This window comes from Haplochromis burtoni, unplaced genomic scaffold (genome assembly GCF_018398535.1).
Source record: "Haplochromis burtoni strain Fernald_Lab_line unplaced genomic scaffold, NCSU_Asbu1 Contig_336, whole genome shotgun sequence".
NCBI lineage: Eukaryota > Metazoa > Chordata > Actinopteri > Cichliformes > Cichlidae > Haplochromis > Haplochromis burtoni.
The window spans coordinates 307,922-325,196 of record NW_024582697.1 but is presented as its reverse complement, the minus strand read 5'-3'; the positions used below and the strand labels follow the sequence as shown (position 1 = coordinate 325,196).

General features: G+C 41.3%; 1 protein-coding gene across 1 annotated transcript in view; it reads left to right on the top strand.

The window, feature by feature from the left end:
• LOC102293549 (adenylate cyclase type 9) overlaps positions 1-17,275 on the top strand; it is a 43,514-nt gene that overhangs the window by 3,944 nt on the left and 22,295 nt on the right. The gene's annotated exons all lie outside the window — the stretch shown is intronic.

Below are 17,275 nucleotides of genomic sequence, written 5' to 3'. Positions count from 1 at the left end.
CCGTCCTTCCCCGCTCTTTGTTCTCTTCTTCAATTACATTGCCTTCCAGACGTCCTCAGTGTGCTGCGTTCCCGTTACCTTGCCCTGAACCTCTGGGATTGCTTTACAACTTAATGCAACTGTCACCTTTTCTAAAAGAGATTTGCCTGCAGCTATATCCTCAGCCCTCTATCTTGTCTTTTATGCTGCTCGACTGGAGGCTTTTTTTATATGATGCATTTATGCAAAACGCCTCAGTGTGACTAAATGTTGGCTTAACTGCTCTTCTCGTCATTTAAGGCTTTCTGATCCATTATCAGCCATTGTAAGTGAAGTGAAAGTGTCTGACTAAGGTATTGCAGATGGTGTTCATCTGCCCTTTTGAATTAGCATTTTGGGTTTATTTTTGCTTCACTGTGCTGCCTTGAAGGCTGCATGTCAGATTTTGTCCAGTGCATTTTAGGCAGGAATTAGTGTGAGCACAAATTAGCAATTCAAATGTAGACATTAATAATTTGGGCGCATAAATTATCAGTGTATTTATATACACATCATTTCCCCCCAGAGATCAGTGCTGGGATCAGTCAAGGAAAAGGAGCGACTGAAAGTGCCCTTTGTTTACCAGGCGGCAGGGCCGATTTATAGGCCTGCATTTTCCTCTCATCTTTTAGATTAATGAGCGACTACCACTCTTGCTCTTATGCTTCTTTTATTTTTATTCTGAAGATAAATGTCTTATCCAGAGTGCTATCGCCCTATTCGCCTCTTCTTTTCCCCTTATTCATGCCTCCTTTCATGCCTCCATCATGTATTCACTTCCCCCCCATAAGATTTATCTTCATCCTGTAGGTTTCCTATGCCAGTGACAGAGCTGGCTGTCAGGAGAGAGTTGTTCTCCAGCGCTGTAAAATTCCCTCCGCTGTCTAGCTCACTCTGTGTAAATCTCTTGGGTACCACTGCAGCCAAGCATGGATTGTGTCTGAGTCTGGTTCCTGTTGCTTGACTCAGAAGTAAATTTCTCCAACCTAGACAGCGATCGCCGTCTGGCTGTCTTTTATGTATCTTTGAAGCACTTTTTGAGTTAGTGTAATGTTTTAGTTTCTGGGTTTTTTTGCAATTGCACTATAAGTTGGAGGTGGGTTTCTGACCAAAACGTGCCTACTTCCAAGTTTATATCCTCTTATTTATATCGAGCTGCTTTTTAATATAAGCTGTTTATGGTTCATTGTAAAAAAAGGAAGGTTCATACAGAGGGCAGCCACGTGTGGACAGTTGAGTTTTACAGCTGCGTCCTGTTCCCTCCTCAGCTCTAAACCTCAGTAGTGAGGAGTTTTAGGAAGAAAGTGATGAAATTGGGGCCGAGTTTGCATCCTGTTCTTGTAAGTAATGCGGATATTACAGTTTATTATGAGCCTCTAATTGTTTTCGTTGCACTTGAGACACCTTTGACAGAAATACCTGCTACTGTGTTTCTAAGGTGACGTGGCGATGCCTGTCTTATCTAGCAAGGAGTCAAAAACCTGAAGGTGTGTTTTTTCTAAGCAAAACAAAATTAAATCCAACAAAATTCAACAATAATCAAATATTAGTCTGTAGAAATGCTGAAAAATATCATGAAATTAGTTTGGTCAAGGCAAAAGTGATGATCTGCAACATCAAGTTGCAAGTCTACCCCTGAAATATTCAGTTTGACTGCCACGAGGAGAAAAAAAAAAAAGGAGCAAATCCTCACTTTAGAGGACATATAACAATTAAATATATATTGCTCATTACTTTATGGCATTTTTTAAAGGATTTGCGTCTTAATTGCATAATTTAAAAATAGTATTCATAGGCAGTTGGAGCCTTACCATAAATCATAACACGGTTTGCTGGAAGGATATTATGATATGATTCTTCTATAAACAAACATACAGGCTTTTTATCACGTAGCTATCTATGCTTTTTGTTTGTTACTTTTTCTTACTGGAAAAGCTATATTTGGCTTCATTTCCCCAGAAAAGTACCTGCATACGTCTTTCCTTTGTGCGCAATGCAGAATGATGGGACCTGCAGAAGATTATCCCTTTGGAGGAGACTGTCGGTGTGGCCTTGTTATTTTTCTGCTGATGACAGAATCGCCACACAAAACATTGCTCTTCTCTTTTTCAAGAAGCCATTGTTTCCTGGGAAAAAATAACGTTGTTTTTTATTTTTGGCTGATGCTTACTGAGGATTGCACATACTACAGTAAGAATGAAGTTATTGCTTTCATAACCAATTCATGTCTTAATCTCCACAACTTCAACAATATTACATGTGAGCAACTAGTAGTTACAGCTGTCACAAGTAATGCCCACACTGCTTTGGATAGTTAGTGAAAACACTTCTGATAGATACTCTTATAATGAAAAAGATGGAAAATGATTGTTAGTAACAAACCCGCAGGGATTTATCATCTTAAATTGAAGGTCCCTTCAGCTTTATAGAGTTTCTTAGTAATCTTTGGAGCTGTCACAGCTTTTTCAGAAGACGGGAAGGCATGTGTTTTCAACCCAGTAGCTCTAAAAACTCACTGCACAGTGCCTGCTCAGCACCAGAGAGCAGACAGACACAGCAGAGCCAGGTCTAATGACCCACATTCATGGGCTTATTTATATTGGTCAAACTCATGTTGTCGCCATTCACAAAAGATGCAGGTCCAGTCCTGGGGGCACTACATCATGTCCATGTATAGCACTGCCCACAATCCTTCCAAAAGATGCTGGCTCCAGATCTGGATTCAAATGTTAATCGCTTCTAAGCTGGGCCTATCTCTCAAACAGACAAACAATGCCTCCCTGGCAGACAATAACTTTGCTGTATAACTGCTGGGTGTGCAAGTTCAACTTGGTGACTTGACTTGCTGCACAGGTGGTATCCTGTCACGGTACCATGCTGGAATTCACTGGGTGAATAAGAGCAACCCATTTTCTTACAAATGTTTGTAGAGGCAGTCTGCATGCTTAGCTGCTTGAGTTTATACACCTGTGGCCATGGAAGGGTTTGGAACACCTGAATTCAATGATCTGGCTGGGTGAGTGAATACTTTTGGCAAAATATTGAAAACCAGTGATGTGCTTTCCCTGCTCATGACTGTGAAAGGGTCTGCCTGGGTGTGAATGACTCTGCAGATGTCTGGGTACCCTCCAAGTTGTTGTGACAACACAAACTGTCCTACACAGCCACCAAACTACAAGAGCACCAACAGTGCGTGTGTCCTCAAACAAAACTCCACCCTACTACATATTAGTACGAAGAGAACAACTACTTGTGTCCAAAAGTACATAAATGAATGTTTTTTTTTAAAAAAAGAAATGAAGCAAAATGAGAAGCAGTTGCTCCACTTCACCTAATTTGAACCTCTGATAGCTCTTTTGTACAATAGGCTCTTACCAAGAATACTCATTACAGCGTTCTCACTAACCAGCTGCCTCGAGGTTTAGCATGTTCATGACCTTTTAATATGTCATATTGCTGAGCGAAGCTGTGTCGGGCGGCTACGTACAGCATTACCTTCTCTCACCCTGTTTTCATCTCTGTGCCCTGAGGGAGATTTCTAATTAAGCAAGACTGGGTAATCTCCTTGGCTAAAGTGATTAATGTTAGTAATTCTCCATCGTCATATCTTCCCTCACTGGCCTGTTGTTATCCCGACCACGGAACGCATCGGCCGTCTCCCTGCCAGCCCTTTTTATCACAGCAAATGATATTGATTGCTTATAATGAGGCTGTCATAGCCGTGTGTGTTTGTGATGAGGAAACAAGGGAGACAACAGCAACCAGACAGCGTTTGATGTCGTGTAGATATCAAATGAAAATAACCAGGGTTTGTATGCAGAAGGCAACATGTCTCTTTATTTTGTGAATTTGTCGCACCGCCTTTACCCCTTGCTAAGAATTGATTAGCTACATTATGATTGATTTTTTTTTTTTTTTAGCAAAGACCAAAACCAATTTGCAAAATGTCTGTGTCTCCAGCTCTATTAATATCCTTTAACATTTACGAGTTATTGACAGTTATTTTTGTTTTGGTTAACTCGTGCACATGTACATATTAGCTTTCCCATGTCTGTACCCCTGTGCTGTTCTGTAGGGAGCTACGGTCACTCAGCAAATTGCACAATATTTCCTTTAAGCTCAGTGGAAAATTACTTACAATGGTTTCTACCTGTGACCTTGACTGGGATAAATGAGGCTGGTTTTGTGGTTATGCTTAGAGAAGCAGAGAAAGAGAAATCAAGGTGAGAGAGACGATGAAATGCATTTAGCTTTGGTCCTGTTCTGCTGGGAGAGACCTGGTTTTTGACCAGCGGATATTAGTAGCTTAATGAAAGAAAAGAAAAAAGAAGAAGCAGAGATACATCTCTATTGGCTCACTGTATTTTGCATTCATTGGTTTCAGTTTTGAGCTCTGGAGTGAAGCACACATAAACAAAAATTGTCTAAACACATTAAAACCACTGGATTTTACTGCCAAAGCGATATGGACGTGTGTGTGTGTGTTTGTTTGCGTGCGTCCACTGCCCTTATACTGCTGTACTTGACAAAAAGTTAAATGGTTTGGCTTTTTCACCCTAATATGTATACGCAGCTGTCTTCTCCCCTTGCCAACAACAAAATACCTGGCATAATTTCTGTCTAGCCTCTTGAATCCAAATCAGTATGCACACACAGCATTCAGCCCTACAATTGAAAGACAGGGGTGGCGAAAGTGAAGTGGGCTGCATTTGAGCGCTTGGTGGGGTTATGAGAGGCATACATAGGGCTATAGACATGCTAGACTGTTGTGGTACAACTGTTAGGAAGGTAAGTGCGTTAAATAAGGGGTAGGTAGTAGTGGACTGAAAGTGGGACAAAACTGCACAGAGGCAGCCAGGGGAAAGCTAAGCTGTTATACAGTTTTACAGTGACCAAGCAGAGGCTAGAGCACCTTGGCTTTGCATGGCAGATGCCAGGTTGGCCTAGGGAGTAATGGCATAATACATCACATTGTTTGATATTGTACAGGACATATTATAGTTCAGCACGGCATGGCACTCTAGCCCCCAGAAATGCAATCTCACCATTTGTCATCCTTGACCTTATCATACTGAACAAGTCTGCAGAGCCTCAGGGTGTCAAGCTCTGCAAACACAGGTCCACTGTGGCAAGGTTATTGAAGGATTATGATGTGGTGATTAGCTGATTATTTCTTTTTTTGTTTTTTATTGCAGCAATCATTTCGATAATCTTCTGTGTCACACTGTTACTCTGCAGGATTAAAAAACGAGAAAAAAAGCTCTTTTCGTTCAGGAGAGTTGTGTAAGCAAGGGAACTGCTTGCTGTTTTGACCCAGCAAGCAGTAAAAAATTGAGGAGGAGCTGTAATCAGCTTCTGGATCAAGAGCAGGAAAAGCAGAAAACATACTAATGTAAAAAAAAAAAAAGAAGAGCTCAATGAGCTTTCATTTAAGCTGATACTGTGGGAGATTTTTATTTATATTCTGAAAATCCATGCATCCTCATTGTGATACGCCTCCTCTTGACAAGTGTCAGAGGACCCTGTAGACCTCTCAGCCCACCTATAGGGGACAGCTGTCCTGTAGACTCAATGCTAAAGTGTCCTACCTCTGTCTGTTGTGACAGAGATGACCCAGGGCGAGGAGGATGAGAGGACCTGATATCAGCAGCACAGCTGTCTCCGTGATAAGACGCTGCACTTGCAAGCAGCTGACATGGCTGAGCCTGTAGAATAGATGTAGTATGTGGAGTGGAACATGCCTTGTTTCATTTTTAAATTTAAGGTAAGGACGTCAACTCAATAGTTTTGCTTACAAAGTCTAATTCGCAGGTAACATTTTAATGGTTACATCGTGGATTTTTAATGCTGTGTACTGTAAAAGCCATCCTGCCATGATATTGACTCGATATAATTATTGCAGAATAAATGTAGTGTTTTGTTGATATTGTTAAGGTGACAAGAGTGACTGCTTGAGTGTTTGTGCGTCATGTTACTAGTATTTCCAGATTTAATTCGCCAAAGTCAGGGATAATTTATCAATTCTTTTTCGTTCCTTGTCTCTGGGAAAGTGGTGGGAAATTTTCCACCTTCTCCTAAAAACCTGTGTTTGAATCACATTGTGTCAAAGTGCTTGACTTGAGACCTGCTGTCTGTTGCAGGCATTGTCATTTCTGATCATACTGATGTCATTGTAGGATCTGTTTTGGTATAAGAGGAGAGCAGGCCTCTGTTTCAGCTGCTTCATTAGCCACCATTAAACTGGAGGCTTAATGAAGGTAAGCTAATGTAGTGGAGCCATGCATTGAACTAATGTGTGGAGGTGTTTGTGGACAGATTTGTCTATAATTAGTCCATAACTCAGGAGGTTGTGAGTAGTGGAGGATGGAGGGAGTGCTGATTTGCAGGACTGTAAACATAACTTTATTGTGTGTTACAACAATGTTCTATAACTATAATGTAAACAGTTTTCATACCTTCTCATACTTTTTGCATTTGGAATATTTATTAATATCCTAAAGTAACAACCTTGTAGAAGACCAGAGATAAAGCTTTTTATCTATACTCACAGGTTACTTTGGTACACCTATTCAACTGCTTGCTAATGCAATTAGGGCGATCGTGGCTCAGGGGGTTGGGAATCGCATCTGTAACCGGAAGGTCGCCGGTTCGATCCCTGGGCTCTCTGTCCTGGTCGTTGTGTCCCTGGGCAAGACACTTTACACTACTTGCCTACTGGTGTTGGCCAGAGGGGCCGATGGCGCTTCTGTCAGTCTGCCCCAGGGCAGCTGTGGCTACAACTGTAGCTTGCCTCCACCAGTGTATGAATGTGAGAGTGAATGAATAGTGGTATTGTAAAGCGCTTTGGGTGCCTTGAAAAGCGCTATATAAATCCAATCCATTATTATTATTATTATTATCCATTTAACCAGTCACGTGGCAGCAACTCGATGCATCTAGGGATGTAGATGTGGTCAAGAGGACGTACTTCAGTTCAAACTGAGCATCAAAATGGTAAAGAAAGGTGATTTAAGTGACTTTGAACATGGTATGATTGTTGATGCCAGACATGTTGGTCTTAAAGTATTAAAGAAACCGCTGAGCTACTGCTGCACACAACCATCTCTAGGATTAGAGGGAATGCTCCAAAAAAGAGAAAAATATCCAGTGAGCGGCAAATCTCTGTGCTGAAATGCCTTGTTAATGTCAGAGGTCAGAGGAGAATACTCAGACTGCTGTGATAGGAAGGGAACAGTAACTCAAATACCCACTTATTACTGAGGTATGCAGAAGAGTATCGCTGAACGCACAACAAGTCAAAGGTTGGAGCGGGTGGGCCACAGCCACAGAAAACCACACTGTGTGTCATGGATTTATCCTTCCTTGTATTAACAGTTCAGTCTTTTGGTGGTGTAATAGTCTAGGGAATTTTTTTTTTTTTGGGGGGGGGGGCTTTAGTAACAGCTGAATATTGTTTAAATGCCACAGCCTAACTGAGTATTGTTGCTCCCTTTATGACCACAGTGTACCCATCGTCAGCAGGACAGGGGCACCTCCAGAAATTATTCAGAGGTGCCCATATAGGGGCCACAAATAATATTGGGGTGGTACACCAAAAACAGAATTTTCAGTTTTAAATGTGCTACTGTCAAATATAGGTCACTTGAAACATATGGCAAAAAAGAGAGAAAGAAAGACTTATATCACTGAAAACAGGTACATATGAAAGCCATATGAAAACAAATCCATAATAATCTGTTTTAATTGATTGATTGAAAACAGATCACCTTCAGATTCTTATCATGGATAAGTAGACAAATCTGCAGCATGTGCTGTCATGTCATTGTAGACCAAAATCCCAGAAGCTTCCAGAACCTTTTTAAATCTGTGCCATGAATAATAACGGCAGTTTTGAAGGCAAAAAGAAGTCCAAACTAGCAAGGTGTACCCAATAAAGTGGCTGGTAACACAATAGCTTGTAATAATGTAAACTTTCTTCAACACAGCCAGAGTTTTTAAAGCAATCTTCTGGCTGTTTTCCATGATTGCATGCAGCAAGCCAATCTGTTACGTGGCAGGAGTTTTCACATATGCAAATGTGCTGAGAAGATCAGTTTGTATATTTCCCTGCATTCAAAATGTTCCCTCCTGCAGCGAAGAAATAATAAAATAGAGCAGAATGGAAGCACGGAAAAGAAATAGCAGCAGAAAAAAGGAGAGGGCATGCAAGAAAGGTATTAAAAAAACGATCCAGTGAGAGACAGACAGATGGATAGATTCCTGTTTTGTTAATGGCTTTTGTGTGTCTGTATTTCATAACACCAACCTGAACACAACACATACGATGAAGACGTTACATCTCCATGCCTGTTAGGAGGAGGATGAGAGAACCAGACTTCCACTTAGTGTGGACAGCTGAACACTCACTGCAGTTATAGTACTTTTTGCCTAAAGTATTATCTGTGTTGGTCTAATATTTCCACGGCCTGGGTGTCAAAGCAAAGACACTAAAATTGACGTCTTGTACGTAATTTGCCGAATCCTGCCTGCGACTTCTGGTAGAACATTGCTATTTGACGCTCTGGTATACGCACTCGCACACATGCGCTTTACTCCAGCTGTGCACCCTGGGCCTGCAAAGGCTAATTGCCATGGCAACGGGCTATTGAAAGAGGTGAGGGTCAGCTGGCTCTTTTTAAATGGAAGGACAGGTGATTTGACAGAGAGAAAGGGTCCAAATTGACTCCATTCAACTGAATTTCTGGCTTTCATATTTCGGTCAAAGCAATGCAAAGACTTATTTTTGTGCGAGTCCAGCAAGAATAAGACAAACACATGCGGCTATACTTTACTGTCTGAGCTCTAAAGGACACCTACGCAAATAGATTACACACTTCGAGGAGCTCAAAAATTCATACACCCTGAAAAAAATGGAAAGAAAGTTAAACAAAAAAGAATCTTTCTTTTTTGTCTCTCTGCAGCTGTTGCTATCCCACTGTGTGCTCTGTGTGGTTGTTTATTTAGATCTCTGCTGGTACACTGCGAGTTGTGAGCTGTGTTATCGGCCTAGGCTAGCTTGCCTCGTGGTTCTGCAGACGCTCTGGTGATAAATTGTTATCATGAGTCACCGATGCATCCTAAGCTTCTTTTTTTTCCCCCCCCTTTGTGTTCAAGGGTACAGAAAATGCCAGCACTCCTTTTTAATAGATGCACACCAGCCTTTACTGACACTGACAGATGGTGCTCACTCTTAAGGTGACACACAACACTCAGTCCACCCACAGCGCACCTCTCAGTCACAAAACACCTACTTTTGCAATTTATTTATTTATTTTTTGGTTTGAGCACGCTAAATGCAATCACCCACACATACAGCCACACCCTTTCCATGTTTGTAGTGCTGTAGTGACTTGTTAGTGTGCACAGCGGGAGTGAGTGTGTGATAAATGGCTATATGAATTATGAATGATGAAAGATGACGGGGAGTCGGTGCTTGCTTAAGCCTGCTACCATACTCAACATGCACGGATTGATGGAGCGCGTTTGTGTGGGCGTGCTGCATGAAGTAAAAAAAAAAAAATGTTTTCCTCCGTTTGAACTTGTGGGCATATTTGGGTTTGTTGTGAATGCACAGCGGTGAAGTTCTTCATTATTAGCAGCTGGTAAATTCACTTTAGAGTGTCTGAGGCCAATTTTAGCTCTCTCCTTTCAGTGGATGCGGAAGTATTTTGAAATGTTTGTCTCTCACACCCTTCCTGTGTTACTGTTAAGGACATTTCTGTAATATTTTTGACCTTCCTCTTGAACCATTTAGGTTTTTTTTGTTTTTTTTTTGTCACCCTTGTCTCACTTTTGTGTAATGATTTTCTGTTGTGTAATTTTGTCTTACATAATTCAGCAGTGATGTGCTTTAACTTTATTCAAAACCTGCAAAATTAAGTTAAAACTGAGGGTTATCTTCCAGTTTACGCACAGTATAAAAACATCAGCAAGAGTTTGAGCTGTCACCTGAGAAAGCTTCTTGCCAAAAACAAAATAAATCAGTTTATACTTGAGAAAAAGAACTGTCGATGCTCACAAAGCAGGACATAGATATACAAAAGTGTCAAGAACTGGAGTGAGAAGTATCACCAAGAAATTCAAAGAGAGCCACAGAGTACAGAACAAGCCTGGCAGAATTAGGAAGTGAAAGATTTCAAAGACTCTGGAAAGAAAATTAGTGAGAGATGTGTCTAAAGACTCCAGAACAACTGCCAAGACATGAGTGAATAGCTTAGCCAAGTCAGTAATTGTAGTCTGAAAGAAGACAATCACTGGAACCGTACACAGGAATGGACTGCAAGGCTACAGATCAAAAAAAAAGCTCCACTTCTGTTGGAGAGACACCTTCAAGCCAGACTGAAGTATGCAAAGGACAACCTGGAGAAAGATTATAGATACTGGTCATATGACATGAAACTAAAGCTCTTTGGCCACAGAGATGCTGCTTATATTTGGAGAAAGAAGGGAGAGATGTACAACCCAAAGGACAGCATTCCCCACAGTGAAATGTGGTGGTGGAAGCGTTATACTGTGGGGACGCTTCAGTGCATCTGGAACTGGGAATCTCATCAAGGTAGAAGGAATCTGGAAGAATGAAGACTATGTGAAGAAAGCAAATTCCATCGTGTATCCTCATCATTTCATCAGTTGAATTCACGAGGCTTAACCTAACAAAGAAATGTCAAGTTGGTATTTGTTCTGTTTGTCTGATACAGTCATAAATATGAGCTAACATAATGTCAACTGTAAAATCATTTTTGGCTGAGTTAGTACGTCAGCCACAACATTAAAACCAGCTGTCTCAGACTGCAAGGAGGCTGAAACACAGCGATCCAGGTTTGAGTCCGAGCCGCTCTCCCTCCCTGCTTTCCTATGGAGGAGCAAAGAGAATTAAAAAATAATGTTAACAAACACAAACACCTGCCTAATCTTTAGTAGCTTCACCAGGCCAGAATAACGTCCACAAGACTGGATGTTCCAGCAACACTGCGTCTTTCTAACAGGATAATTAATGTGTAATTAAGTGAGCACCACAGGCACAAAGGAATGAACTATTAGGTTTTGGCCTCACAGGAAATATGACTAAGATCAGTGAAATTAGTATGAAATGTTGTTTTTAACAATACATAACTTCCACTTCACAGTAATAATTTTTTAAGTGTTTAGTGGTGGTGCAGTGATTAGTTCGTATCCACCAGCCAGCTGATGTTTTTTACTGTGGAGTTTGCGTGTTCTCTCCAGGTACTCCTGCTTCCTCCTACAGTCCAATGACACGCACAGAGTTGGGTTAATTAGCGATTCTAAGTCGGCCGTAGGTGTGAATGTGGTGTGAATGGTTGTCTGTCTCTCTGTGTGCTAGCCCTGCAACAGACTACCAACCATCCAGGATGGAGGGCTGCCTTTCACCTAGCCCTCCTGCAACCCTGGATTCTATACATGGAAGAAAATGGATACGGAGCAAAAAGCATCACCAATGTTTCCTTAAACTGCCGGTGTTCCTGGTCTCTCTGGTGTATGAACTGATCTCCCAGCCTTAGCTTCAGGTTTTCCCCTTGGCTTTAGTGTGGTACAGTCCTTCTGCATTTATCAGCTGCTCCCCCGTACACATACTTCATAGCCCCAGGGAATTTCTCTGCTGTCACCTTTTAAAGCTGTTGCTGACTTACAAGCACATGTGTGTGTTTGTGTGTTAAGTACCTGATATATCCCCCTTTGTTTGCTGCATAACTTTCAATAAGTTATGCAGCTTATTACTCTTACTCCATGCTTCTTTTTTTCAGTTTTTCTAACCTCCATCTTGTTGCTGTCTCATTGTTGAGTCAGACTGCTGCAACTGCTGTTTTTCAAATGGCACCTTCATCAACGCTGTGACATTGTAGCAGTGTTTATCTTCGCAGCCTCCGTATCAAACTGTTCCTCTTCACTGAGATGTGAAATGCAACACAATTGTTAATTATGACACTTGTTAAGAGGATGTAGAAGCAAAAGCATACATGACTTTTGTGTTTGTCTCAGGCGGTATACAGTGGAGGGGTTTCTGGGGTAAGCTGAATTTGTAGTTAGCATCCTCATTTACTTTTGCTGTATCACTTGCCTGTTCTAGTTAGAGAGCCCTCAGGGGAGCGGCACAGTGCTCGGCAGAAGATCCAGCAAATTTCCGTCATCAACCCCCAGTGAAGACACCATTAATCAAAATGTTGAGTTAGCAAAGTTTGTGAGACAGCTGGCGCATGAAAGGGAGGGAGAGGTTGGCCTCTGTCGGCTGTTTGCTTTGATCATTTACCCGGAGCCACAAATGTGGGCGCTGTTTAATCAATAGGGGAGCGCTGCTCATAGCTGTGGGTCAATAGCATCTCTGGCTGAGATAGTTCAGCCTGTAACGAAATCGAATTTCAGTTATGAGACTGTCTTCTGACAATTAATTAAATGTGCAATTTTTCATGGATGTTGGCATTTTATTTGTTTTATTTAAGAGAATGGATGAAGAGAACTGAGTTTCAGACAGCATATTTTAGCATCATATTGTGATAAATAGGAGGAACACCATTAGCTCCTAGCACTCAAACAGCACTTTTCACAGCCAGGAGGAGATACTGGAGGAGATACCAGCATGTTCTTGTGGTTTTGGGGATTTTTAGGTTTTCTCTAAGTTTGTATTTTTGATTGTCTTTGCATTATCGTCCTGTATTCTGTATTGCTGTTATTTAGCTTAATGTTATTTCCCTATACCTGATATGCTTTCCTTTTGGTGTTGTTATTTAGTTTTCAGCTTCTATTCGATAGAGCTCCTAGTCTTCTGTTTATAGTGTTCTTCTTGCTCTTCTTGTATTTATTTAATTTTGTACCTTTAGTTCCTTGGTTGCTTTAGTTGGTCATAGGTTTGTTAATCCCCCTTTTAATTCCTGTTCTGTGTATTTGTTTGTCCTCTGTCTCTCTGTCAAGTTTGCTTCTGTGATATTTTCTTTTCTATTTTGACTGTCTTTGTCGCTCATGTTTTGTATTTAGCTCTGCTTCCCTTGTCTCATCTTCTGTGATTAGTTTCAGCTGTCCACCCACCCGTTTCCTCTCCCCTCATTACCTGGTGTCTATTTATTTGCCTTACCCCCCATCCCCGAGTTCTTTGTTGCCTGCTGCCTCCTAGTTAGCTGTAGTTTTGGATTCACTATCCTACAGTTGTTTTGTATTTTGTGAAAGCTCACCATTAAAGCTGTTTATGACTTTCAGTTTGTCTCCTGAGGCCTGCATTTTGGGTCTATTTTCTGCCTGCCATGCAGCCGTTTCACGGCAGGTGTGGCGACTTGTGTATTTTAATGACCTGCAGAGCTATGCCATTAGAAGCATGAGCTCCTGGTAGGGACGCTCATGCTGGACAAATCAAAGTGTAAAAGTCAGACAAATTTGGACTACCTCCCCTTGAGGTAAAGGCGTTGATCAGAAAATAAAAACTGGGGATTGCCAAGATCCAGGTGCACTGGCAGGGTACAGGGAGTCATCAATGGCCTATGGTTCTCATAAAGCGAAAGGGCTTAGACAGGCAAACACTGGAGGAGATGGGGAAAGCGTTCCAGGTTAAAAAAATAAAATTAACAAGAAAGATAGTTGTGCCTAAATCTACGCAATTTTTCTCACTGCAGAATATTGGACTTCAAAATGTTTGACTGCAGTCGGGCATTTAGCTTCATTCATCATATTACTGATGTCTTTCCTCCTTGAACACTCGCCTACTCCAAAAAAACTGCTAAAACATCTGCTTTCATAGATGTGCTCACACTTGCTGATGATCAATTAATCAAATGCATTTGGATTAGCGGCACCTGATTGCTACTTATCCTCTTAATTCCTGAAGAAACAGTACCCACTGTGCAGTGTACCCACTGCTTCTGCTCTTTGGTTTCTGTTAAATAAATAATGCCGCATTGCAATATGTCATTTTTGTTCATTCGATGTTTATTTCCCTCATTTTAGATCCTGGCATGGGTCAGACGATTTTCTTTTGATATGTGAAACCTTGAAAAGGGGTGTATGTGTGATGGCTGAAAAACTTAAAAAGAGTTAAACAAAAAACGTGTACTGGAAGGCTTGCAGTAGTGTGACTTTTCCTAAAATAAAATAAAAACATGAATCAAGTGCATTATCTGTTAAAACACTTTGGATGGTGCGTTACATCAGTTCACCTACTTAACCTTTAACAATGTTCGTTCGTCAGATTTTAAAAAAGAACATTAAAAGCGTTTCCATAAGAAAAGCTTGCACATTTGGCTATTTCTGCAGCGTAGACAGACGTGCTGAATGGCAAAGAAGCCATATGGTCACCATTATGTGAGCAAGAATGAGGGAATTACCTTTCATTGTGTGTGTGTGTGTGGGTGAAGTGTGAAATGTGATGAGGTAAAAAGCAGAAGATGGAAAGTGAGGCTGAGCTTTTGGGACGATGTCAGTCGGAGTGCTTCTTTGTGGAGAAGAGTGCTCTACGCCGATGTGGCGATGAGGCAAGCGGATATCGTTGTAAACACAAAAGAACATGGAGGATATTTGGATTTGTGACAGAGCGAGAGAGCGGGCAAGTCAAAGAAAGACAGTGAGCTACAGCAAGACTGACAAAAACAGGCAGAAAATACAGGCCACTGTGCAAAGGAAGGGGGGTGTTAAGAATTTTGGAGGGATGTCAACTGTATCTGCCAGTAGACCGCGGCAGCATGGGATTGTCGGGGATGGAGGGATCGTAGGCACAGAATACAGAAAGAGTGCGGAGAGCGTAAGAGACAGACACAGCCAAGCGAGAGTCAAGACTTTGGAGAGATGTCAAGTGTTTCTATTGTTGTTTTGAGTGAGCTGTGGTAGGGCCCGACTGAATTCAGGAAAAAAAAGGAAAGCCCAGACCAAATGTGGAAATTTAGTGTTAGTGCCACCCCTGTGTGGAACAAAGAGAAAGGAAAAGGATATTAAGAGATTCCAACGGGAAGAAAGGCCTCAGAATGACTTGTTGTGCTGGGACAGTGTGTTTGTGTGTAAGTAGAGAAGTACTCGGACGTGAGTCTCAGTATAGTGACATATTTTTGTCCTGAACCTGGAAAGCAAATGCTGAGAAGGCCCAGGTGGTGTGCAAGACCTGCTGTTTCTTCATGTTTTTTTTTTTTTGAGTACAGGCTTATGTAACTTGTTTTGAGAGGTCACTCTGGTTATCTAGTGTCTCTGAGTGTTTGAGAAAAACTCTGTTGATTTAGCTGGGCTTCACTGAGTTTGACGTGTACAACCAAGGCACAGGTTTATTTGTATCCCCGTCTGCAAAACGTAATGCTTGGCACTGATAATGTGTTGTTGTTGTTGGAAAGACTGGCAATGTGCAACACATGCAGATGAGAGTGATGATTTTGCTTGACATGCTTGCTTATGTATACAGTGGCGGTTCCTGAAAGCAGCAGCTTCGTGAGCAGGACAGAGTGCCCTGTCATGCATTAAAAACTACATTCTGCACTTTTCCAAAGTCTTGAGCCACTCCTGATTTCTCGTATCTTGCTTGAAAGGAGCCAGACTTTATTCAAATTTTTAATTTAGTTTTTAAAGTGGTCTCAAGCAACAGTTCTCCAGGCTTTCTGAAGGTCTTTTAAAGTTTTTCTTTGCACATTGGCTGGTTTTTCTGTTTTTTGTTTTTTTATACTCGTTTTCACTCCACTCATTTCACTGGTTTGTTAGTTTGTTAAGCTCCTTAACGTCACCTATGAATAATACAAGTGTTAAATGTACACATAACAGAAAACTTAACAAAAATACAATTTAAAATTGATTCTGAGGAACTTTAAAAGCCTGTTGGAAAAACACATAATTTGTTCAAAGTCCTTTAGTTGACTCTGTGAGCTATTAGCCAAAACTTGGCATATCTTGTCATTGTGTACATAAAAAAAAAAAAAAAATTGAGGAAAGTGATCGAGTGCAGGATAAAGAAGATTCATCCCAAGCAGCAGCAGGTGAACAGTGTCAGTCATGCTGTTGAGAAAAAAGAAAACTCCAACAAAGACCTGACACAGGACCTGAGAGATGCATCTGACCCTTCAGTTGATCCATCTACTGTTCACTGAAGCCTCGTCAGAAATTGTCTCAGTGGAAGGGTGGCTGTCAAGAACCAAAAAAGGAAGTGCTGTGTGCTCGAAAAGCTTATCTAGAAGGTGCTCTTTGGTAGGGCAGATGCAAACTCAGTCCTATTGACTCTTAAATCTTCATCACGGTCTGATGAAAAGCCTGATAAAGTGCAATATATAATATAAAATATACTTATTGTTTCAATAAATCGCTGCGCTTATTTCCCATTTCCCATAATGGAATCTGGGAAGGCTCAAGACCTTTGCATAGTACATTATATTAAATCGCTAATCAAATGTAATTAAAATCTTTTGAAAAGTTTTACCACCGTCTCTGCTTTTGCAGAATTCTTAGATTGCTATTCAGGATATTTTAAGTACTATGTCTTTCTGAATTCTCTCTTATGTCTCTGAAAAAGCAGACAGCATTGATCTGCTTGCAGATCCCAGCGTAACTGAGCACCCATGGGATGCGCCAAAACAAGCCAGGTCCACTGAGGACCAACTAGCAACCCAACTAAACTGCCACTATTCCTGTGCCAGACCTCCCTCTGGAGGGCTAGCATCTGTGCTGCGATGCATCACAGCTGTTTTGGTGGAACAAACGGGCAGACACAATTCTAGAGATGTGGTTTTAGTGTTGTGGCTGATTGGTGCACGTAGTTAATGGAACAATATTTAAAAAACCTGGCCTATATATTATTCAGAAGAGGATGTGTTATTGGCAAAGTCAGCATGTGAAACAGCCCGCTCTCTTTAACCGTCTCTGACATTCTCTGACAGAGGAGGAAGTCTTTCCTACCTTGACATTGGAAATAATTCTGCCTACCTGTCCTTTAAAATCTCAGAAGAAACACTGGCTCAGCACAACTAGAAGGCCACCACTTACTTTCCTTCCCGGTCTCCCATGGATGCTGGGCATAGAGATGTACGCAAATTCACTGTTCTCCTTTACTGACAGATATGACAGCTGAGTCCCTGTGGGATTCCTTATGAAAAATGCATACACGTCATTTATGTTTTCTGACTGAATAGGTTCACTCACAAATTACTTTTTACCCACTACCACCACAAACAAACTCATAGATCTATCCTTTTACATTTTTTCCTCTTTTTAAACTAATCTCTACCTCTTATGGCTGTCCACTTCACCAGAGCAA